At 42.4% G+C, this 24,006-nt stretch overlaps 1 protein-coding gene across 1 annotated transcript in view; it reads left to right on the top strand.

The window, feature by feature from the left end:
• The first annotated feature begins 7,746 nt into the window (after nucleotides 1–7,746).
• The window catches only part of OTUD4 (OTU deubiquitinase 4), a 72,102-nt gene continuing 55,842 nt past the window's right edge, over nucleotides 7,747–24,006 (top strand). The window contains exon 1 of the mRNA XM_083519869.1: nucleotides 7,747–7,883. The gene's annotated coding sequence lies outside the window, so the exon portion shown is untranslated. The remainder of the gene's footprint in view (nucleotides 7,884–24,006) is intronic.

Here is a 24,006-nt window from a genome sequence, read left to right as displayed (position 1 = left end):
GCCAAGATCCTGATTAAAGGTTTTAAATTAAAAGTTTGGGGAGTGAGACAAGGAGACTTGCCCATTGTCTCCTTCACTGCCTGTCATCACCACTTACATTTGGATAAAGAGAGTTCATTCCAGCAACTGTGTTTACTAGTTTAGAAGTTAGAAATCTGGGATATCAAGTTATATATATTTGATGTCGCTAGGAGTGGTCTCCTTGCAAGTCGTATCCATTCTGTATACTGGAGCTATCCCTTCTCAATGCTGAAGTGGAAGATAGGGTTGCTAGCAGGCCTACTCATGCCTCTGAAGTATTCCCCACACCCCTCCTTGGGCCTCGGTAAGATAGCCTGAGGATTCCGCACGGAGTCGTTGAAAATAAATTATTTCCTTCTAACTATTCCACTTGGAGACATTTACATAACTGGATTAACATGGTCTTCTGTTTGTATCTTGGAAGACACCTTACCATGAGTCTGCTCTGGCATATTAATTACGCTTTCCCATTTCTTATGAGCTCTGCCCCAGTTACATCTCGTTAAAAACTGCAAAGTGGTTTATTAAAATGTGTTTCGACACACAGCAGGCTCAGAATTAAATCTCTCCACTTACTAGTTGTTGGGCACTGTCAAACATCATGGTTCAGCAGCAAAGTCAAAGGACCAGTCCACACATACATCTATATGTCTGCTTCCCCTCATTCCACTCAATCCCTTCCAACTATCACTGGGTATATAACAGCATGGAGAAACATCAGCATGAACCAAACTAGACACAGATACAGCCAGCAACTGTCAGCAACTTTTCCAGTGATTGCAGCAGCTGGAAATGGTGCTGCTACAATTGCTGCTGGCAATATCCACATGCAGCACAGTTCAAACTGATTTTTCTGTACACCTTGGGACAGCTGAAATGATGTTCATCATGGAGTGGGAGCCAGCACTTGTAAGCAGAATGCTGTGAGCTGTTCCTTAGACCCATAAACTGTCTGATGCAGAAAGGCCTGCAAACAGCTCTGGTAATCTAGGGAAGCCTTAAAAATCCAAGTTAGCTGTCCTGGATATATTTATTTTGTCCTCCTTTAGTATATACAGCATTGAAATATCTGATCCAGTCCTCAAAGTGTCCTGTGTGGAAAAGTTGCAGCAAAAATAATTGTATTGGGAACCAAGTCTGCAGTAATATGCACACATACAATGGCAGATATCTGATTGAACTTATTTCTGAATAAAATGGCTAGTGTTTATTCACCAGAGAGAGTGTTTACAAATTGTGCATCTTAAAAAACACACACCATGAACAGACTTTTGGATGGCATATTATAAACGATAAGATTGGTAAGCAGATTGTTGTTGTAATTGACTTTTAGGAAATGTTGCAATTACCTTCTAAAATGTTGCAATTGCCTTCTAGGAAAGATTGTAAAGGCTGGATTATATCATGGCCACAATCCAAAACTCCACAAAAAAACTACAAAAAAATCTGGCACACACATGAAGCTCAGTGTGTACAGGGGATATTCTGCTCTCTTCAGTGTCAGGAAATGCTTGTGCCCACTGCATATACACAGAACATTCCCAAACCAGTATCAGTCCATGTGGGAGTAGAGCATAAAATAACTGGATAATAGCATATAGGGAGATAGAGTTCTGATACCATGCATTGTCCCATGGCACAACCATAAAACAATGTACAGAGTGGTGCTATGCAGAAAAGTTGGTGTTAATTATCTAAAACCCCTTTTGAGTACTATGCATATATACACACTGAACATTTAGATCCTTTCTTGTAATCCAGTCGATTTACAAAATGTTTTAGAACCAAATAACAATTAAAAAAACTTTTCAAAATCATAACCAACCACACGAAAATTCACATGACCAAAGTAGCAACAAACCAATAAAATAAATCTAAGCAGCAGTATAAAACAGCAAATGAAAATAAATGAAAAGAGCAGCAACATAGCATTGCATTATTCTTTCAGTCTGGATGAATAAAACCACTTTGGCCTGGTGCCAAAAACTCCAGTGAGCAGCAGGCAAACCTTTCTGGATAGGGAATTATATAAACTGGGTGCCACCACAAAAAAGGCCTTATCCCTGGTTGCCACACCAACCAACTTCTGATTCTTTTAGGGGGGAGGCACCTGAAATTGGGTCTCAAATGTCAGTCTGCTAGGAAACAAAGAAAGAAGGTTGCAATCCGATGTAAAGGGCAAAAACTGCTACTAGACCCAGGGACTTGGACTTGGAGGACAAACCTTTTCCTATCTATGCCCATGAAATTTGAAGAATGTTGCAAATAGTTATATTGTCCATAGGACAAGTCGAGAATTCTAATGATAGGCGACTTCCATTATCAGTGATCTTAAGAGTTCCATTGGAATCAGCCACATAAACACACAAATGAAGCTATTTAGAATAGGAGTGCCTCATAAGTAAAGGTAAAGGTAAAGGGACCCCTGACCATTAGGTCCAGTCGTGACCGACTCTGGGGTTGCGGTGCTCATCTCGCTTTATTGGCCGAGGGAGCCGGAGTATAGCTGGTCATGTGGCCAGCATGACTAAGCCACTTCTGGCGAGCCAGAGCAGCACACGGAAACGCCGTTTACCTTCCCGCCAGAGCGGTACCTATTTATCTACTTGCACTTTGACGTGCTTTTGAACTGCTAGGTTGGCAGGAGCAGGGACCGAGCAATGGGAGCTCACCCCGTCACTGCCAACCTTCTGATCAGCAAGTCCTAGGCTCTGTGGTTTAACCCACAGCGCCACCCGCGTCCCACCTCATAAGTAGTGGGAGGCTTATTTACCATTTGTAGTACAGGCTAAAGTGAGATTCATTCAAGTACAGAAAAAGGCTAAGGATGCAATACTATGCATACCTAAATTTCTGATGAATTACATAGGATTTACTTTTGAGTAGATGTGTGCAGGATTGCAGTGCAAGGTTTACTCATCTGATTTTTCTCTCTAGTGTCCCAAGAAACTAAAAAGATATTGCTGCCTTTTTCATATTTATTGTGTAACTGTGCAGGTTCTGTATAGGATTTTGACTTGGCATCTGAAACAGATATTTTTCAAAGATATTGTTATAGATCTGAGGGGGAGGATCCCCCTAAACTTAGGAATGAAGAAATATTAGGATTTTGATTAATTGGGATATGGATTAAAGTGCAGAACTGTGCCAGGCAGGGAATTCAGGAAACTCCTGGCCTGGTTTATGCAAACCAGCCTGGCCAGGCTAAGGCCATTAAGGGAACAATAATGGGCCATTGAGGAGAGGAATCCTTTAGCCTGTGGGGTGAGATGCTACCAAGGTAATGGGGTGTATGTTTGAGGGGAAAAGGGAGTTTGGAAGCAAGGGGTTTTCTGGGAAGAAGGAGGAGGAAGCTGAGCAGGAAGGCTGCCTGCAATGCTGTGGGCCATGCTGCAAGATCTGGACTGAATATGTAAATAGGCGAATAAACCATATTTCTTAAAGCACGACAGTCTCCGCCGTGTCTTCTATTCTCCAAAGGGACACAGACCCTGTGTGTGCCTTTGACCCCATGGGCTCTTGTCACCGCTTGGCAGCGAGACGGGCAGGCACCGTGCTTTTGTAACAATATAATTTTACCCGGCAGGTCCACAGCAGGCAACCTTTGCTGGCATCAGCTGTATGCCCACCCATACTCATGCACCTTCCTCTTTGACAAGCTGGATATACTTTAGAGGGCTCCCTGGCTCTACATCAAGCCTGGATGCAACTAAACCTTAAATAGGAGATAGAATGTGGGCTGTCTAGCTCTCTGTCCCGGGGCAGCAGGTTCTTGGCAGGTACTTTATGACAGATGGTCTTGAGACAGTTTTCTCTCTCTTTCCATTTGCACCTACTGGAGCAAGATGTGCTGCAGATTCTACGCATCCTGACAGTGACACGTTTACACAAGCTCTTGGAAATCTAACCTTGATGTGAACAAAATCGGTAGCAAATGTCAGTTCAGTGCAAAACAGCAGTGCCTCTTCTGAAATTAAGCAACATTGTTTTGTGTTTTTCAGCAGTTAAATGTCCCACCTATTATAAAGCATTTAACATCACCCCTTAGACCTGATCCTAAACCACCAGTAATCCTTTGGGTTGGGTGGTAGTGGTGAAGATATGGAGAAAGGGTCCATGAGTGGAAGAAAATAGAGATGTTGTATGTTGGTGCAGGGTAGGCTGTATGCCTGAGCCCCTTCCAGTTCTTGGATGCAACAGAAACTCAATTGCTGGAATGGCCAGACACGTTTATTGGTGATATCCCTCTAAGTATGTTTAAGGTAACAAAGGAAGTGGCTCTGTGCCAGAGGCCAAATGGGTGGGGCCATCTCCTTCAACTGTCTGGTAGTTAGGAAAACAAAAGCCAGAGTTGTGTGTGTGCAGGCAAGAAGATGGAAGCAAAGAAGAGCCATGCCTGATTTCAGCTGGAATCCAAGACTGTGGCTATGGGAGAAGGAGACCTTTTTGGGTGTTAATGCTGTGAGCCCCTCCATCGTAGGATTAATTGTATATATGTGTAAATAAACCGTATATCATAAAGACACCACAGTCTCCACCGTGCCTCATTTCCAAAAGGAAAAAGAGAACCTGGGTCTGGAACACTGCCCTAATCAGAGATTGAGACAGCATGCAACCAGAGGGATGACTGGGGAGTAAGGAAAGGTAGCGGGGGGGGGGGGGAATGTGCACAATTAATGGTTATGCAAAAGATGACATTTCAGCAGGCATAACATGCATGGCAAGGAAACACAAGCTTTGTGTCTCTGTTTAGAGAGACAGCCATGATCAAAAGACTATAACGAGAGGGTGTGAGTAACCCCCTAAAAAAGGACACTCCTTTTTTGCCTTCCTCCTCCTTACAATGTGTAAGGAAGGATCACCTTCGAGTGACCAGGTGTCCTCATTTATAGAGGATGCCCCACCATTTGGAGGACAACCTTCTGTTTGAACTTGAAGGAGTCTTCTGTTTGAAGTACTGTCCTGTGAGTCCAAGTCTAGTTTAAAGATAGAAAACCAGAAGAAGGGAGAGTGAGCAGAGACCCTGAAGTTGCAAATAAACACTGGGCAACAGGCTGAGTAGCAACACAGGTCTCAGTCTTCCCCCTAGGATGAGATGTGTTTCTATTTAAATTATAGCAATCATTTCTGTTCTAAATGTTATGTTGTCTTAATGGGATTGTTAATTGTATGTTTTAATTGTGGGTGTTAATTTTAATGTTTTGGTGAAATTGCTTTATTGTGTACTTTAATTATATGTGGTCATATTTTTTGATCATTTAGTTTTATACGGGTAAACCACTTAGAAACCATTTTGGCAAGTGCTATGTAAACTACTAAATATTAATGATGATGACAATTGGCATCTATCATATAAATTGATATATGCAAATGTTATGCACATCTGTGGCCTCTTTTTTTGGCAACATTGAAGTGACTACCTTACATCCTTTGCATTTGGGCTCTGTTCTGTTTCTCCAAGCCCTTTCCAAGTGGCCCACAAGCTGAATGCTCTTCAGAAGTCCACCTTCAGACAGACAAACAAACAAATGATAAGTATATCTGTTGCTTGTAATCATGATGTCTGTAGGTACCCTCCAGGCAGTGTACTACGGAATACTATCTGCCAAGAAGCAACAGGAGAAGACAACATTCTCTATGTCCTGTTTTGGTCCTCTCAGAGGCAACTGGTTGAGCATTGTGGGGGAAACCCTATGTTACTCCTTAAAGGAATTCAATATAATAACAAAAGGTATAGAGATCAAAGCATCTTCTATTAATTACTAAGCCAAATATAGGGCCAATTATGTTAAATGAAACCACACTTTGGGGCTATGTTATCAGTAAAGGAAGAGAAGCAATACTCAACAATGATTACATATTCAGCTAAATTTTACTGGCTAGTGAAAAAATTGGTCTAGCTTAGTCATGTTCACTAATTTTAGTAGTTCTACTCTGACTGGAACTTAGTAAACCAGCTAAAATTAGTGAACATAACTAAGTTAGGTCCGTTCATTTCAGTAGTGACTAAACTTAGCTGAATACCACCCATACAAAATAATATTTATTGCAAACACTGCTCAAGAAGGATGAAAGGGAGATAGAGAATCAAAGAGAATTGTGGGTTAGAGCAATTTGTAGGTGCCGTATACATTTACTTAGAATGTGAATGCCACTTGTAGCATCTCTGATATCAAATGAATAATAATAATAATAATACAGGGATCATGTAGCAATCTGCCTGGAGTCACTCACATCATGCAGCGATAAAGGATGCAAACGAAGTGTGTCTCAGCCCTCATTAACTACAAGCATAATATACATTAGTCAGAGTAACCAACAGGAGGGACATAACTCAGATTTATGGCTTGCATTTCTACAGCCAAATTACAGTCATATTTCAAGCCACACAGGGCAGGTCCGATTGGCAGTTGGATGGGAGACATGGAAGGAAAGTCATGAGTATTTCAGGAAACGATGGCAGGGGATGATTCAACTGCTGATACACTCCATGCTGCGTCACTTTTGGACACATTTCCAGATCTAGGGCCAACACAGCGATTCCACAAACAGATGGTTAGGGGCATTTATTGAAACCAGGGGAATGAAAAACAAGCCTTCACCTTTATAGTATCAGATCACGATGGTGCTGTTTTTGCCAGATGGGCAGTTTTCCGGGTGTCACAGACAGTTCTAGGAAGAGAAGGTCATTTACCTGTCTAACCCCCCGCAATCTAAAAACACACACATGTGAAATAGATGTCAAAGAGTTATTTCCTCAGCACATGAGCATAGACTGACCTGGAGTTGTAAAGAGAAGTCAAATGTGATGAAACAGGCAATGAGTAACACAACCCAGTGTGTGGTTTTAGTCTTAACAGCGTACCTGTTATTTGTGGAAATACTCAGTGGTGGCCAGTCCTTTAGGGCTAAGGGGAGCTGCCCCACCAACTTCAGTCTGCCATTAGCCAGTCCCTCACCTACAGCCAGCCTGGGGTGGGCAAACATTCCACATATCTGGGCAGGCTTGTCTAAACAAAAGCAACTGCTGAAAAGAGTACAGTGAAGGCGCCTGCCTCATGTCAATAGGTAGGGAGTTCCAAAATGTGGGTGCCGACATACTGAAAGATTGATTCCTTCTCATTTATTTTATGGCCAGAATGGGCCAAAGCAGCCCTCCAGGCAAGTCTTATCTGGCCTTCCGGACTCTTCCAAGGCTAAGCTAATCAGCAGCTGTGCTCCACATTCTCTTCAAGGGCTTTAGCCTTGAAGTGTTGGGGTGTTTCCTTGAACTACGATTGTGCTACTTCCTTGAACTACAATTGTGCTACTTGCATAACTGGATGGAGAGAGGAAAGTGGGGGTGCAGAAGTTTCTGGAATGCAGCACACTGTACCAAGAGTCACATTTGTCGCTCAGCTCCCTTTTGCCTCTGCCCCCCCCCACTGGACCTGGAATGTTGAACACAAAAGGCCAATGGGCTGAAAAATTTTCAGCCAATGGGTTGAAAAATGCCCTCACCCCCTGGGTTCATGGCATACCCTTCTCTGGTACAAGTGCAGATAAGGGGTGGGCTTTACATATTTTAATAGTAAACAGTCAAATGAGCAAATCAATGCAGAGGGCTGAGGAGGATATGATGATGCGTCCCCAGCTGCGTTGCCATTGGCTGCGGACTTCCTGTGATGTCACAAAAGTGCACGGCAGATGAGTGGATATATAAAGGTGGGCCAAGGGGAAAACCAAGGCAAAAGCTTTTTTCTTTCCCAAAGAGAACACAGTGGCCCACAGTAGTGGGATTCAGTACTGGATGATCTCCTTCCACATGGAGGCAAACTGGCAGATAGGAAACCTGCAGTGAGACACTGTGAAGCAATGAGAAGGCAAGTTCATGGGCAGAGTGGGATCACAGCTTGAAGGCGGCTGATATCCCTGGTCAGAGACGGCCCTGGTGAAAGCTTGCAGATGTTGGTGGACACCATTTTGAGCTCCTTGAAAGAAAAACGTGGTACATAAATGTAATAAACAAACAGTGAGGGCAGGCTTTACAGCAGCTTTAACAGCAGATATTATTGGACTGCAACTGAGATTCATCTCTGATCACTGTTCATGTTCTCTGGGGCTGAAGGGAATTGGAGTTCAACATCTGGAAGGTCATAAATCCCCCCCCTTTTTTAACATGGCAGTTTCTTCTCAAGCAGAGAGGACTGAGGCAACAGTCATTTTCCCCCTAAAAGAATGTTTAGCGGTACTCTCATTTTCCTACTCATATTGAAATATTGCTCCACAATGGGGCCAAACTTAGATTCACAAAATGTTTAGGGGTATGCGTACCCCTGCGTACCCCCAGAAAAAAAACACTGGATACAGACAAATGTTTTTTGTAGTGGTCTGCTTATTTCCATATGCACAGGTACAACATTACAGGGGCACAAGAAGAAGAAGAAGCAGAAGAAGCAGAAGAAGAGGAGTTTGGATTTGATATCCTGCCTTATCACTACCCGAAGGAGTCTCAAAGCGGCTAACATTCTCCTTTCCCTTCCTCCCCCACAAGAAACACTCTGTGAGGTGAATGAGGCTGAGAGACTTCAGAGAAGTGTGACTAGCCCAAGGTCACCCAGCAGCTGCATGTGGAGGAGCGGGGAAGTGAACCCGGTTCACCAGATTACGAGTCTATCGCTCTTAACCACTACACCACACTGCCTTTACAGGCCGCTACCACAGTTATTGTGTTTGTGTGTACATGATATGTGTCGTGCCCAATTTCTCTCCATCTCCTCTCTCTTTTTCGCCTAGCAGAGAAATGACTGGTTTGAAGCTACAATCAAATTAAAGATAAGTCAATTGGTCTCTCAGCTACACCCCATTGCCATCTGCAACACAAAATTATCTCTGGCTAGTGTAACTCTTAGAACTTGTCTGTGGTCATAAATGCCTATTATCAAAATAAAAACTACTCAAGTTTCTCTGTAATGTTTGTTTGAACTTCTGGTGCTGACTGCTATCCTTACTGCTCTGCCTCTGTATTGTTAGCCTATCAGTATTGTATTTGAGCAAGCTCAGTGCAATTTTTCTGATGCCGTCCAAATGTGGGGAGGGCTGCATCCTGTTTTATAACCGTGGGACCTGTTAGAGAAGAAGCAGAAGAGCTATGCCGTTTGGGATGTGGAAACCCCAAATGGACACAATAATTGTGTTTGATATGATGTAGCATTTGTCCTCAGAAAGGTTTTCATTTATGGTAAGAGGCAGTCAGAAATGCTTATCTTTGCTTTTAGTCAGTAATGTCTATCCATCTAGAGAGATAGAGACTGTGAACCATATGCCCACGAGCACTTCTTAATTTATACAAGTGTTCAAAATTAAATTAAATGACACACAGGTATTCCTACTAGCAAGGGTCTTGAAAGCCTTTAAAGGGACCAGGCAGACTTAAGCTGCAAATGGCAGCTTCTCTTTCTAAGCCACAATGGGCTAATTCAGAAAAAAATGTACATTTTGTTCCTATATACCCTGCTTTTTATCAGTCTTGATATTCAAGGTGGTTAATAACAAATACAAAACAATCGGAAAATGGAAGAGTACAAAATGAAGTTAAAATTAAATTAAGCAGACTTCAGATGAATAGCATCAGTCAAAAGCATCTCAATAACATTGCCAGCCGTAACTCAGATCACTGCATCAAAAGCCTTCTTAAGAAATGAATTGTGGGTCATGCACTGCAAAGCCGAGACTGAGCCAGGTAGACTTCCTGTGGAAAGGCTTCCCTGTCTTCTGTGCTCATCTGCTGAACTTCAGGTGGTGGAAGAGAATGAAGCAGAGTATCTGAACTGAGTTGCCGATCGTCAGGTCGGCGGTTCGAATCCCTGCGGCGGGGTGCGCTCCCGTTGCTCGGTCCCAGCGCCTGCCCACCTAGCAGTTCGAAAGCACCCCCGGGTGCAAGTTCTGTGGACAGCGCTGGCCCCCGGCCTCTTAAGTGAGATGGGCGCACAACCCTAGAGTCGGACACGACTGGCCCGTACGGGCAGGGGTACCTTTACCTTTACCTTTTTATGTCTTAGACAGCATCTTAAAAAGCAGAGACATCACCTTGCCAACAAAGGTCCGTATAGTTAAAACTATGGTTTTCCCAGTAGTGATGTATGGAAGTGAGAGCTGGACCATAAAGAAGGCTGATTGCTGAAGAATTGATGCTTTTGAATTATGGTGCTGGAGGAGACTCTTGAGAGTCCCATGGACTGCAAGATCATCAAACCTATCCATTCTTAAGGAAATCAGACCTGAGTGCTCACTGGAAGGACAGATCCTTAAGCTGAGGCTCCAATACTTTGGCCACCTCACGCGAAGAAAAGACTCCCTGAAAAAGACCCTGATGTTGGGAAAGATGGAGGGCACAAGGAGAAGGGGACAACAGAGGACAAGATGGTTGGATAGTGTTCTCGAAGCTACCAGCATGAGTTTGACCAAACTGCGGGAGGCAGTGGAAGACAGGAGTGCCTGGCGTGCTCTGGTCCATGGGGTCATGAAAAGTCGGACACAACTAAACAACTAAACAACAAAACGTCAGTCTTCCCCAAGCTGGTGCCTTTCAGATGTTGTTGGACTACCCTCCAGATAATTTGGACTAGAACTTCCATCACCCCTGACCATTGCTCATGCTGGCTGATGGGAACTGTAAGTTTAAAACATCTGGAGGACACCAGCTCAGGGAAGGCTAGCTTATGTATTCACAAATTAACAAATTGTGCAAATGGTGCATGGTAAATGATTGCATTTGTCAGTGAAGAGAGACATGATCATACAATGCTTTGGCAAGACTGATATAACTTGTAAGTTCACTGCCACAGTAGTTTGCTTTAGTTGTACCTTTAGTATAGAAATTATCCAAAAATGTATGATCTCAGCCAGTCCTTTTTTTGGGGGGGGACGCAGCAGTACGCATACCCCTAAACATTTTGTGAATCTAAGTTTGACCTCATTGAGGGACAGTTTTTCAATATGAGTAGGAAAATTAGAGTACCCCTAAACATTTTTTAAAGAAAGAAAGCACTGGTCTCAGCAACAAATATCTCTTAGGTGGGATAAAACAAATTGAATATAAAATATTGAGAATACGTTCAAAGGCAATGTGAAAATTGCTTTCGACAGTCCAAAATGCAAAGTCTGTGTTGTGCAGAGATGATTATGTAAATAATAATAACAACAATATGTATCATTAGAGCAAAGCTTGTACCAAAATGCATGTTTTTTTTAGAATGTGGGGTGATAGACCTGGATAGCTCAGTTGGTTAGAGTGTGGTGCTGATGATGCCAAGGTTGCAGGTTCGATCCCCGTATGGGGCAGCTGCATAGTCCTGTGTTGCTGGGGGGTTGGACCAGATGATCCTCAGGGTCCCTTCCAACTCTACAGTTCTATGATTCTATGGTTTAATGTGTCAGACTGGGACCTGGGGTGGGCAGATCCATTTTCAAATCCCCATGAAGCTCACTGGGGACCTTGAACCAGTTACTATCTTGCAGCACTGGCCTGAAGATAAAATAGGGGATGGGGTGCTATGCACACTGTCCTGGTATCCTTGGAGGAAGGGCAGGAAATAAACGAATGAATAAAAAACCCAACAGTTTTTACGTAGCACTTTGAAGGACTAAGTAATTTCACAAGCATTATCTCAGTTTTATTTATAAGGACCTTGCAAGGTCAGTGTTATTATCTCCATGAGGTTGAGTATGAGATATATTGTCAAGCTTAAAGCAACCTTGTGGATTTCATAGCAGAGATAAGACCTGTATGTCGGTAGGGACTTTCCAACTCTCATGTAGTCCTTCTACACTGTCAGCTCCTTTTTTCCTTATTCTTTAATTCCTACATTTACACAAATGTGGAATAGAAGTATTGTGAAACAAAGCGATTTAACGGTGATTTAATCTTATGCATGTCTGCTTAGAAGCAAGTTCAATTTAATTTACCGTAATTATTCCCACATAAGTAGGTCTAAAAAGAGCAGGTAATTCATTTTGAATAGCTAATTCATGATGCTGTTACCTTTCCTGAATCTTTACAAAGGATAGAAATATATGGAGCTCAATACACAAGTTAGCTGCCACACAAATGGCACACACACACACACCCAACAGTTGATTAAACACTGCCTTCTCAATTTCAAAAACAATTTGCCATGTGGAATTTTGGGATGCTGTTGGAGAAGAACAAATATGGAGCCCTTTTGAGTCTGTGAAAATAGTTTGTGCTTTGGAGTTTGTGTGTGTGTGCGTGCGCGCATGCGTGTGTCCCATATAGAAAGTGTTTCTTTTGGTGACCTGTGTACAGTGTAGCCAAAGGACAAGATTCCCAGCAGACCAGGGATAGGACCCAGCATGGGTAAAAATTTCCAGAGAGGTACCCGTGCTAGTCTCTTACAGCAAAACAAACAAAGAGTCTTGCAGCACATTAAAGACTAACAGATTTATTATGGCATAAGCTTTTATGAAGCCCACTTCATCAGATGCATGAAGTGAAATCTTAGTTGGCAGGTACATAAAGGTGGAAATTGTACAGTGAAAGTTGAATGACAATGAGATGCAAAAAAAGTACAATCAGTACATTCGTTCTTCGGACATCTCTGAAAATTGAGTTGAAGTGCCAGAAGCAAGAGTTAATTGAATTAATCGAAAAGCACAACATTGTCTCACAACTTCCCAGAAACGCAAGCTGACAACTGAATTTAAGATAAAACTGACTCACACTCCTGCGCTGGCTTCCCCCACCTAAAGTTTTAGTGTTATCACTGGTATTATCTGAAAAAAGGGCCAGCCCTACCATTAGGCACAGAGCTTTTGAGTGTCACAAAAGGGCAGCAAATTGTTAGTTATTTAATTTATTATTGTTGTATCTAACTACCAAGGAGGAAGAGAGGTATTTCACAGATTTTGTGCCTCAGGTTCAAACTGCACCTTGAATTGTGAGGTAGGCATTATTTGCTGCTTTGCCTCAGGTAGCAAAATACCTTGGGCAGATTCTGAGGGATGCTCCAAAGGCTACCACTTTTCTGTAAACTTGCTGTGGATCAACTGCATATTTTCTGTAATGGCTGAACAGCATTCGTGCATCTCAAAAATGCGGCAAACATAATGGGCTATGTGCCTCTTTCAGCCATGTTTATGATGTATTTTCAGGCTCTAAAATACCCTTCAAATGTTACCAAAAAATTGCAAGTGGCTCATGGTGGAAATGTGTGCACCATATGTACAAGCACAAAGAACAGGGCCTTTTCTGTGGGCACCAACACAGTGGAAGTTAGTTATTCAGTCTCTATCATTGCTCACCTTCCTTGTCTAAAAAAATAACACAGTTCAACAGCAAGTGCCATTAAAATGATTACAAGGTGGTGCTCTTGCTCAACTTCCATTAATTTCAATGTGGCGCATGCAGGAGAACTTCTCAGAGTGTTAATAGTAATAATGTGTTGATATTAATGTTGTCATCCACTATTGCTCACCCAGGAGGTGCCCAAGATTGCCAAGGAAGGAAGCATCTGAACATTATGTTTATGCTGACTGCAGCCATTTAATTTCAGTATCTGCAGCTGTGAAGTTACCAGGGAATTATCCGCCATGTGTTTTCCCCACATCTGTCTGCCAAATCAGAGATACAAATGATAAAAATTGAGTACTGTACCTTGAGGCATTTTGCGGATCTGAGACACTCCCTGAAACATTGTACCAAACAGATGCAAAAGAACACAATTAGCATAGCCTCTTCTCTGACACTTATAAAATTGTTTGGGCCTGGTTTGGAAGAAGAAGAAGAAGAAGAAGAGGAAGAAGAAGAAAGTTTTTTCCTATTAGCATGCAGGGTGGAAAACAATATTGTATCCAAATGGGGCTACAGCATATGAGACAATACATTTGGCATATGGTTTTGAAACATTATACAGCAGGGATAAGCAAAACTGAGTAAATGCTTGTTTTTAATTGCATTACAGTACCATGTTCAAGCAAAGCCCTAGTGGAATGGAAACTGAGGTTAAAGTAGATAGGCAGGACATTTTCACAGATGATCCTCAAACTCATGGTTTGAGACTGCCTTCACTATTTTCTCCTAAGTAATTTCAGCAACAAATAATCTCTAACCATGCAACTTCCTAGTAACAACGAATCACATAAACCGAGAGTTTAGTCCTATGGAACTCAGTGGACCTTACTCCTTCCCTTCCACCCAAATACAGTAGTTTTATTGATTTTGCAATAATATGCATTAACTGAAGACAATTAACATCCATACAATCTAAATGTCCCCCCCTTCCACCAGACGGCTGGTATTATAATTCATATTCTATTTATGACTTACCATTCCTTTATGTATTAAATTTGTAAGCCGCCCTATACTCATAGATCTCAGAGCAGTTCACGTCATGAAATTACAATATTAAAAAAACCCCACAATCTTCACTCGTGTTTGTTTCTTATCTATTTTTGCCATTCCTTCAAGAGAGATTTTATGTAACATATCATCATAGTCTCTGTCACCCAAAGGAGATTGGACACACATGAACATTATTTTAACAATGGGTAAGCAATCAGTACAGAAAGTCTGTGCTGATGAAGCTGACACTCCCAGAGTATTAACATATGTAGTAAATGGCCACCAACTGGCATAGAAAATATCTGGATTCTTTTTTTTCCTTCAATGCTGCTACATCATGGGTTATTTTCTCCCCAAATTCCTATTCTCCATACATTCTCAAACCATAAATCTAGTCCCATACCTTGTAAGTTTCACCAGTTTTGAACTATGGAGATTCTTGCTGCAACTAGTAACCTCCTTTACTGTCCTTTGGTCTTAATGTCTTTATTCATCCCCTCAAAAAGAGAAAGAACGGGCAATTGAGGGGTGAAATCAATTTGTTCCCAGATTATCTTTGAAATCTCCACACATGCTACCCCCTGAAAGGTCTGCGCCATTGGGCAGGTCCAACACATTTAGTAGTGCCTTCCCTTATGATCACACCCTCTCCAACATGTAGGAGATAATCCAGGGGTCATATGGGGCAGTTGCACCAGCGTTCTGCATCATCTAAACAACCTTGCTAGAGCTCTCCTTAATATATGCCAATACTGACTTGAAGAAGAAGAAGAAGAAGGGGAGGAGGAGGAGGAGGAGTTTGGATTTGATATCCCACTTTATCACTACCCGAAGGAGTCTCAAAGCAGAGAACATTCTCCTTTCCCATCCTCCCCCACAACAAACACTCTGTAAGGCGAGTGGGGCTGAGAGACTTCAGAGAAGTGTGACTAGCTCAAGGTCACCCAGCAGCTGCATGTGGAGGAGCGGAGACGCGAACCCAGCTCACCAGATTACGTGTCTACCGCTCTTAACCACTACACCACACTACACCACACTTGAAAAGTTTGGTTGTCCATAGCTATGCCCAGTTGCATTCACCTATGTTAGTCCCAACACTAGTTTCCCATAAGTGAACCTTACAGTACTTTTCAGTAAACAAGTGTAAGGTCAGGCTGTTTGGTTCCACATTGATATGGGATGAGTGCATTTATTTTATCCTCATGCAGTAAGGCAAGAGAATCAACATACCCAGAAGCTAGAATATTGTCTGAACTGTGCAGAATCTGAGCTGGTTTTTGTTAAGTAAAGTACTTAAGTCTGCACATTTCCCCAGCATGGCGAATAGCATGGAGATGTGGCCAGCCATGTCAGTGATGTGTTGACATATAGCATTAACTTGAAGCCCTGGGTTTTTCTGAGTTTCCGTAAGTCTGATGGCTCCTGCTTCTTTCCTGCTGCATGCAAATGTGAAGTAGCTGGCATGCATTTGTTCAGTAAATGCTAATTTCTGTCTGATTTCATTAATCTTGCCCACTGCTCACTCACTCACTTGTGTTATGCTGGTTGTTATGTATTCAGTGGTCTGTGTCTGCCTGAGTTAGAGTCTGGACTAAGGATTCTGAGCCCCTGTGTTCTGATTCGATACATGATATCCAATCACAGAACATTTCAGGATTTGGGCTAGTGCCATTGGCCCTTAAACTCTAAGTTATTATTTGCAGCTTGGGAGTTTAGACAGCCAATCATGTTGACAGTGGGAGTGGTCTAGGCCTTCAGAAAGGTATATAAGCCGTTTCTTTGCCCCTGTTGTCCAGTTCTATTAGTTCAATAAAAGTTCTTGCTGTTATCACTGTGTCTTGCTTTGTGGAAACCCAACTACACTAGTCCAAATAATCAGAGTTGTGCCTGGGGCACACTATCTGCTGTGAGCTATTTCCTTCATCTCCAGTAGCAACTCATAGTCAACTTTTGTATGACATGTGAAATAACTCTCCTTCTCAAGAGCGATTTTGTCTTCGGCAGGGGTGCCTGAAATTATCTTTCTGTATGTTGACATTACCTCCTTGATCACCACTGCACAAAGTGATGGTACTAACTGCTGCTGTTCTATTACTGGCTAATCCTAACTTGGTGTCATGGGCAATCAAAGTTCTGGCAGAGGACGTCAGGACCGGGGGCAAGATGGCGGGGTTGGAGCAGGAACAGGGGTCCAGAAGTCAGGAGCCAAGAGTCCAAGGGTCAGAGAGCCAGGAGTCAAGAAGCCAAGGGTCAGGAAGCAAGCAGTCAAGAAGTCAAGGGTCCGAGGATCAAGAAGCAGGGAGTCAAGAAGCCAAGGTTCAAGGATCCGGAAGCAAGAAGCCAAAGGCAAGAAGCGTGTTGCTGTAGCAAAGAGCTGAAGGGAAATGCTGACCTTATATCCCTTCCCAGCTCTTGCCACCAGTTGCTGTGAGTTACCAATCGGCCTCACCTGTGAGGCTGCGCCTTGCCTCTTCAGAACAAACTTAGGAAGGCCCCAGTCCTGCAAAGTCCTATTGGTCACAGGGTCTGGCTCCTGCACGCACACCTGACACTTGGGTCCTTAGTGTGGTGCCTGTGAAGAACAACTGCACCAGGAGCGAACTTTGGTTATTCAGATTTCAGTGGTGCCATGTGTGAGGCCAAAGTTTGATAACCCCTTCCTTCCATTCTGCTTAATTCACTGTTTCATAGTTGTGATGCCCTGCAGCACTCCCTAGGCTCAGTGCCCAGTGTAGTGAAACTGGTAAGACTGTCCTAAACCTGCCTCTGAACTACACTCGCAGACACTCCCCTTTGGGGTCACCCAAAACCTTCTGTTTCTCTCAATTGGCTGTTTTTTTAACTGGGGGTTGAGCATTGCCATTTTTTATTCTGTGAAATGGGCATTTTGTGGTTCTCACAATAATTTCTTAGATTTTAAAAGTTGGGGACCCCTGACCTAGGCCAAAGCCACAAAGTAAATAGCATTGTACCTCAAAATTTGGAAGACCAGCACTACACCAACACTTACCAGTTCACTGTGGAATTGGATCCTCAGGCATGGCTGAGCCATTCAAAAGGAATCAATGGAACAAAACAAATATTTGAACAGGTGCAAAGTAGTTTTGCATGCCATAGATACTTTGCAGCTCAAAACTCACAGCACAAGTTAAAAATAAGGTATATTGTGAATCGGTAGTGGTTGTTCTGCAGAGTTTTATGATAATTTTCTAGAAACACCTTGATGATATTCTAGAACACATCCTTATTTGCCATTTCCTTGTTTCCATCAACCTCTGGAATGACCCAGAAAGAACATTAATTTCCCGTATTTCTTTAAATAGCTCAGGCATTTTCCAGGCGTCTTCTCTCTCTTTTTCCAGCTCATCTCAAAACAAGGCACAATGTATTATTCCAGTCTTTCTTGACTAGAGGGGCTCATGGAACTGGCCTTAAATTCATGCTCTCAGTCTGAACTAGGGTTGTTGTTAGGGAAAACATTAAGAACTCTATGTACTCTCTGAAAGGTAGTCACTTACGCCTTCAAATAAAGGACTTTATTCTCTAAAATAGGGACCATGCCAACCCAGATGCTTTGATTTAGGCAGCTACTCAATATCATGTCAGACAATTGGTCCTTCTAGCTTAGTACTGCCTGCACTTGCTGATAGCAGCTCTCCAAGGTTTCAGACAGGAGTCTTCTGTAGCCCTTCCTCAAGATGCCAGGGATTGAACCTGTGACCTTTTGCAAGCAAAGCATGTGTTCAACTATTGACTAAAGGCTCTTGGAGAAAGGGCAGAATATCATTTACCCTGTTCTTCCACATGAAATCAATAGGTGAGATCCACCCAATATTTAGGTGTCATCAATATGTGAATACCCACCTCTCCTTTTGGCATCCCACAGAGGCAATGGTACCAAATCAGTGTCTGAGATCAGTAAAGAGTGAAATCCAGGTGGACACAGTTAAGATTAATCCAGACAAGATGGAATTGCTGGTGGCTGGCAGAAGAGTTGTTATAGATTTAGGTGTTTAATTTGGTTCGGATGAGGCTGTACTCCCCATAAAGAATTAGAATCACAGGTGCCCTTAGATTTTCTAGATGTTCAGGCAGTGACACTGACCAGTTTCCTTTTCCAGGTTAGTCTTCCAGCTGCACCTGTTCTTGGAGATATCTAATCAAACATACCTTGGTAATGTCCAGATTAGACAACTGTAAACATAATCTACGTACGGCTGTATTTGAAGAGTATTCAGAAACTTCTACTGGTTTGAAATGAAGCAGTGAGGGTCGCAACTTGCCTCCAGGACCTATTTAAATGAAGTTCTAGAGATGACCTTTAAAATGCTGAATGGCCCAGGCTCGGAGTATTTGAAGGATTACTTCATTCAATAAGAGCCAACCTGAGCACTTGTATTGATTGATTTTTGAGAGTGCCCCCCCATGAAAATTCTTTTCCTCAGGAGTCATACTTTCCTTTTTATATTTTGGTCATCTAACACAGGGAATATGTGGCCCTTGAAATGTTGTTGGACTCCAGCTCCCATGAGCCTCAGCTAGCAAAGGAGTAATAGTTCAGCAACATCTGGAGAGCTGTACATTCCCCACCTCCTAAGAAATCTTAATTTGGTGGGTACTTGGAAATATGAGTCTTCTATCTGTTGTTTCTCTTGCATATTTAGTTTGGTTGCTGCAATTCCCCGTTTTATGTTATTTCTCTGCTTTTTGTTTTAATTATATTCATTCATTTTTAATTCTTTAATTTTCTCATTTTACGACTCATGAGATGATAGTATTTTTTAAAAAAATAAACCCAAAAGAAAATCGGTGTTATGGAGGAACTGCGTATGTGAGGTAAGGCAGAATTAAAATGTGTTGAATAAATAAATAGCATGCAGGTGTGGTAATTAAATACTCAACATGTAAATTGGGGCCGGTGTGTGTTTGTGTGTGGCAGGAACTTCCATTATGGCTCCTTAGAACACAACATTCTCCTCTGTGGTCTGGCAGTATTATGTCTTCTGTGAGTGGAAATAAATAATCGGTTATCAGCCATCGCCTCAGCCTAAATACTGTCGGAATATTCCTTATCTATGGTCTCACAAGAGTTACTGGAACACCAGGGGTAGGCAAGCAGCCAAGACAGCAAAGATATGGAGGCAGCAATTGGGAATCAGGTGGACTCAAGAGGACCAAAGGCCCAGTCAGCCAGCCAACAAGCATTTAGCAGCTGCAGCTGTATCTCAGCTGCTCCCAGCTGAGGATTGCTCTATCAGCCAACAGGGAATTATCAGAGAGACATGCCTGGCAGGCAGGCAGCAACTGTGTTCTTGTGGACAGACATCTGTGTGAAGAAACGGGGCTCTGAGTCCCAGCAGAAATAGTGAAACCTGCTGAGAGTTATGTGCCGCTTTAAGACATTTTTAACATGGGATAGAAAAATGCCAAAGGGTTTCTGAGAGACAAAAACCTTAAGGTGGCATTTATTTTAGGCTTACACCTGTGGGGTTAGGGTGTGCAGCATCAGACAACATTTATTCAAGTGGTCTGTAAAATAGTGCCGGCCGGGCTGTGAAACAGGACCACATTCAGACTTGAAGAGGCCCTAAATTATGTCAAGTTTAAGAGGCCACATGGCATTCCCCCAAAATGTGTATTAGGTAATTATGTAAAACCTGAACATTTGTTTCTTGGCGTGTTTTTTTCTTTTCCTATTTAGAGACACCTCATAAGCTGAGGCCCTAAACTGTAATTTACTAAGCTGCCATAAAGGTAAGCTGTTACAGAAGAAAGCATTTTCGAGCTCTGTGTAAAAAGCACTATCATTTTATTTGTTCATATTACATTTATATCTCACTTTTCCTCTAAAGAGCTCAAGGTGGCGTATATGTGTCTCCCCTTTTCTATTTTAGTCTCAAAGCAATCCTCTGGAGTAGGTTAGTCTTAGAGATGGGCTGCTATTCACATTTTCCTCAGAGTAGATCCACTGAAATTAATGAACATGACAATGTTTGGTCCATTCATTTCATTAGGTCTGTTCTGAGTAAATTGATAACCACACATAGTGACTTGACCCAAGGTCAGTCAGGGAACTTCATGGTTGAGCAGGGATTAGTCTTCTAGGTCCTAGTTGAACACTCTAACCACTACACCACACATTTTTGCATGCTAAAAAGGACATCTAAATTGCAGAGTGTACATTTCCACATATTCAGCTTAACATTTGAACTGATGAGATTAAGTCTCTTGGCTTCCTAAATAGCTTACAGCATAGATCTGTGTATGTCTGCTTGTTCTCAGGTGGGGTGGGTATAGGATTTCAGCCTTTATTTATGGTTTTTGTTACGCCACCACTTATGATCACATTTCCCCCCCTCTACTGCCATACCATAGAACAGTCTTGTCAGCCTGGTGCCCTTGTTCTGTCTGAACCTGGCCATTGTTGACAGGAACAGCCACAGCATGACATCTCCTAGACTAGCTTTGCATATTACCTAGAAGTACACACAGAATGTGTATGAGCAACTGGCACATTCTCTGCACATGCTTCTGGGTCCAATATAAAGGGGGGAAATTCAGTGTCTACCTGCAGGTAGATTTTACCTCCTCATCATGAGCCCTCTTAGCCCTCATTTCCCCATCCCATTAGTTCTCTCTTTGCACGAGCTAAAGAAATGTATATACAGTGGTACCTCGGGTTACAGACGCTTCAGGTTACAGACTCTGGTAACCCAGAAATAGTACCTCAGGTTAAGAACTTTGCTTCAGGATGAGAGCAGAAATCGCGTGGCGGCTTGGCAGCAGCGGGAAGCCCCATTGCTTTTGATCATTCCAGTATCACAGCCTTAGCACCACCACCCTGTCCGTTCTTTGCACTAAAGTGGTACCTCAGGTTAAGAACAGTTTCAGGTTAAGAACGGACCTCCAGAACAAATTAAGTTCCTAACCCGAGGTATCACTGTACTGTAATGGGAAGAGTCATTTCAGCTTCCTTTTGCAGCCTTTGGGTAACTTGCAAAGAAGCTTCAAGCGAAGGCTGGCCTTGAAACCAGGAAGGGACTGACTGAGGGAAAGGCTTTATCGGAAGAACACAGAAAGTGGGAGAGCAAAGAACAGAGTATGCTGCAAGGTTACACAACAGAGGACTTCAAGTCACCAAGTAGCCAGACTTGGCAGATATGACTGTTGAAGGCATATGGCAAGTCTGCTTTTGGTTCAGAAACTAAACAGGTATTAGAGTGAAGCTATTCCTAACTTGTCCTCCTCTCTGTGTCCATTCATAATGGACAAGAGTTACAGTTTACAGGCTGCTTCTGCCTTGGCTGACATTATAATGTTCCCTCTTTCCATTGGCATATTACACTTCAGAATTTGGCCTGAGGAGCCGAGTAATTCCCTCTCTGACTTCTCGCGTTCAATGGTGCAGTTTATCTCACTGTATTCACCTCTGCCCTGGCAAATCAGTTTTCTACGCAGAATTTCCAAGATCAATATGTGATTATTCTGTTTGTCCTGGCACCTCTGATGCTGAATGACGAGAGTTGCAACCCAGCTGGGATATCTGGAACTCTGCAACACTGGATTGTGGAGGCAAGGTCACTTGAGGTTCCAGACTGTTTTGCATTTCATCACAAAGCATTTGGGGGCCAGTGTTTACTGTAGGCCTTCCATCAGCTGTAATTTTAGTAGTGTCATCATGAGTTTGTACTGCATGCTGAATCTATCACTTCCTGTGGAATTTTTTTCTCCTGTCTGGATAGCCTGCATAAGTACCTCTCATTATGACATAAAATGCATGCTTTATATGCTGAGGATCACCAAATATGAAAATGTGTCAAGCTTGGAAATAAAGCAGAAATAAATCCATACAGCTTGCTCACAGGAGTTTTTGTTTAAATAGTATCCTGTCTCAAGTTTGCAGAAGGAGCTCTTTGTCTCAGTTAGGCACATTCAGATATAAGACTATATACAGCATCAGGTAAAGTATGCTATATAGATAATGGCCACATTATTCAATCCATCTTGACTGATGTCTTCAAAAAGCTTCTTAAGTAAGGTGCATTTATGATAATTCCTTGTGGAATTATGTGTTTTTTTAAATCCCCCCCCCCAACTTTACATACATGGGTTCAGTGTCTGCATCCTTGTGGGGCCTTAAATAAGCAAACAACAAATGGGATCTTAATTAATTTTATTTATGTGCCACTTCATATTCCAGCAGAAATCTCTAAGCAGTTTACACATCTCAACAAAAAGAGGAATAAACATAATTAGAAATACAATACAAAATGCCTCCAATATTTAGCAAAATACAGTGCACTTCATGCTTCACTGTTCTAAGACGGGCATGGCAATCCTACCCTAAAATTTTGCCAGGGGTGGAGATTCACAATCATTATGTTGTTGGGATGGGTACTCTCCTCCTTTGTGAAACTAAGTCCCCTTTCTTCTTTTACCAAAAAAACCCAATCAAGCTAATGGCATCATTTTAACTTTGAACTACTGTTTGGTTAAATGCTTAAGCACAAATCAAGCTCTTTTTCTTATAGAACCAAACATTAGTTGGGGGGAAAAGCAGCTGGTTCAAAGGCTACAGATTCTAAAGAAAGACAATCACAGAGATTCTGTAGAGAGAAGCAGAACTGAACTCCAGAGGCAAACAACAAACAGAAGAAGAAGAAGAAGAGTTTGGATTTGATATCCCGCCTTTCACTCCCCTTCAGGAGTCTCAAAGCGGCTAACAATCTCCTTTCCCTTCCTCCCCCACAACAAACACTCTGTGAGGTGAGTGGGGCTGAGAGACTTCAAAGAAGTGTAACTGGCCCAAGGTCACCCAGCAGCTGCATGTGGAGGAGCGGAGACGCGAACCCGGTTACCCAGATTACGTGACTACCGCTCTTAACCACTACACCACACTGGCTCTCAGGTGGAATCAGTTTCAAGTTCTATTTGTGTGGCCTAGCAAATTGTTAGTTGGGTTTCTGAAGGGGATTGCCTAAAGTAGGGAAGACCAACTAACCTGATCAACTCTTGTGCAAATTATTTACAAATCTAGGGAATGGGGACAGTATATGTTAATGATTGATATGTTGTTAAAGATGGTAAGGACAGATGAAACAGAGAACTGATTACACCTATTTATTTAACAAAATGTATGTACCGCTTGATTAAAAGAGAATCTCTGAGTGGCTTACAAAAGTGTAGGCTTTGGCCAAGAGAATGGCCACAAGACGCATAGTTCTACCACAGAAGCGTAGTCGGTCTCTTTTTTGTAAACGGTCATGATTGGGAAACACTTAGGAAATACAGAAGAAGAAATTGAGCTTCTTGAAGAGCAAGGCATACCTGCAACAAAGAAACCTGTTTCATACCCAACAGCAGAAGGCTATGAAGTTGCAACAAGGCATAAATTCATAATTCATATGCCCAGTGCTTTTTCCTGGGGGGACGCAGGGGTAAACATATTGTGAATCAAAGTTTGGCCTCGTTGAGAGGCAGTATTTCAATATGAGTAGGAAAATGAGAGTATCCCTAAACTTTTTTTTTAATAGAAAAAAAGCATTGCATATGCCTGTACAAAACCTGCTATTAGGTTTATTTTCATTAAAATAAAAATTCCATACATAAACAAAGTTGATATCACTCACTCACTCACCCCTCAC

Source organism: Podarcis liolepis, assembly GCF_965112155.1.
Source record: "Podarcis liolepis genome assembly, chromosome: 9".
Taxonomy (NCBI): Eukaryota; Metazoa; Chordata; class Lepidosauria; order Squamata; family Lacertidae; genus Podarcis; species Podarcis liolepis.
The sequence above is the reverse complement of the archived record's forward strand: the minus strand, read 5'-3'. Positions and strand labels throughout refer to the sequence as shown.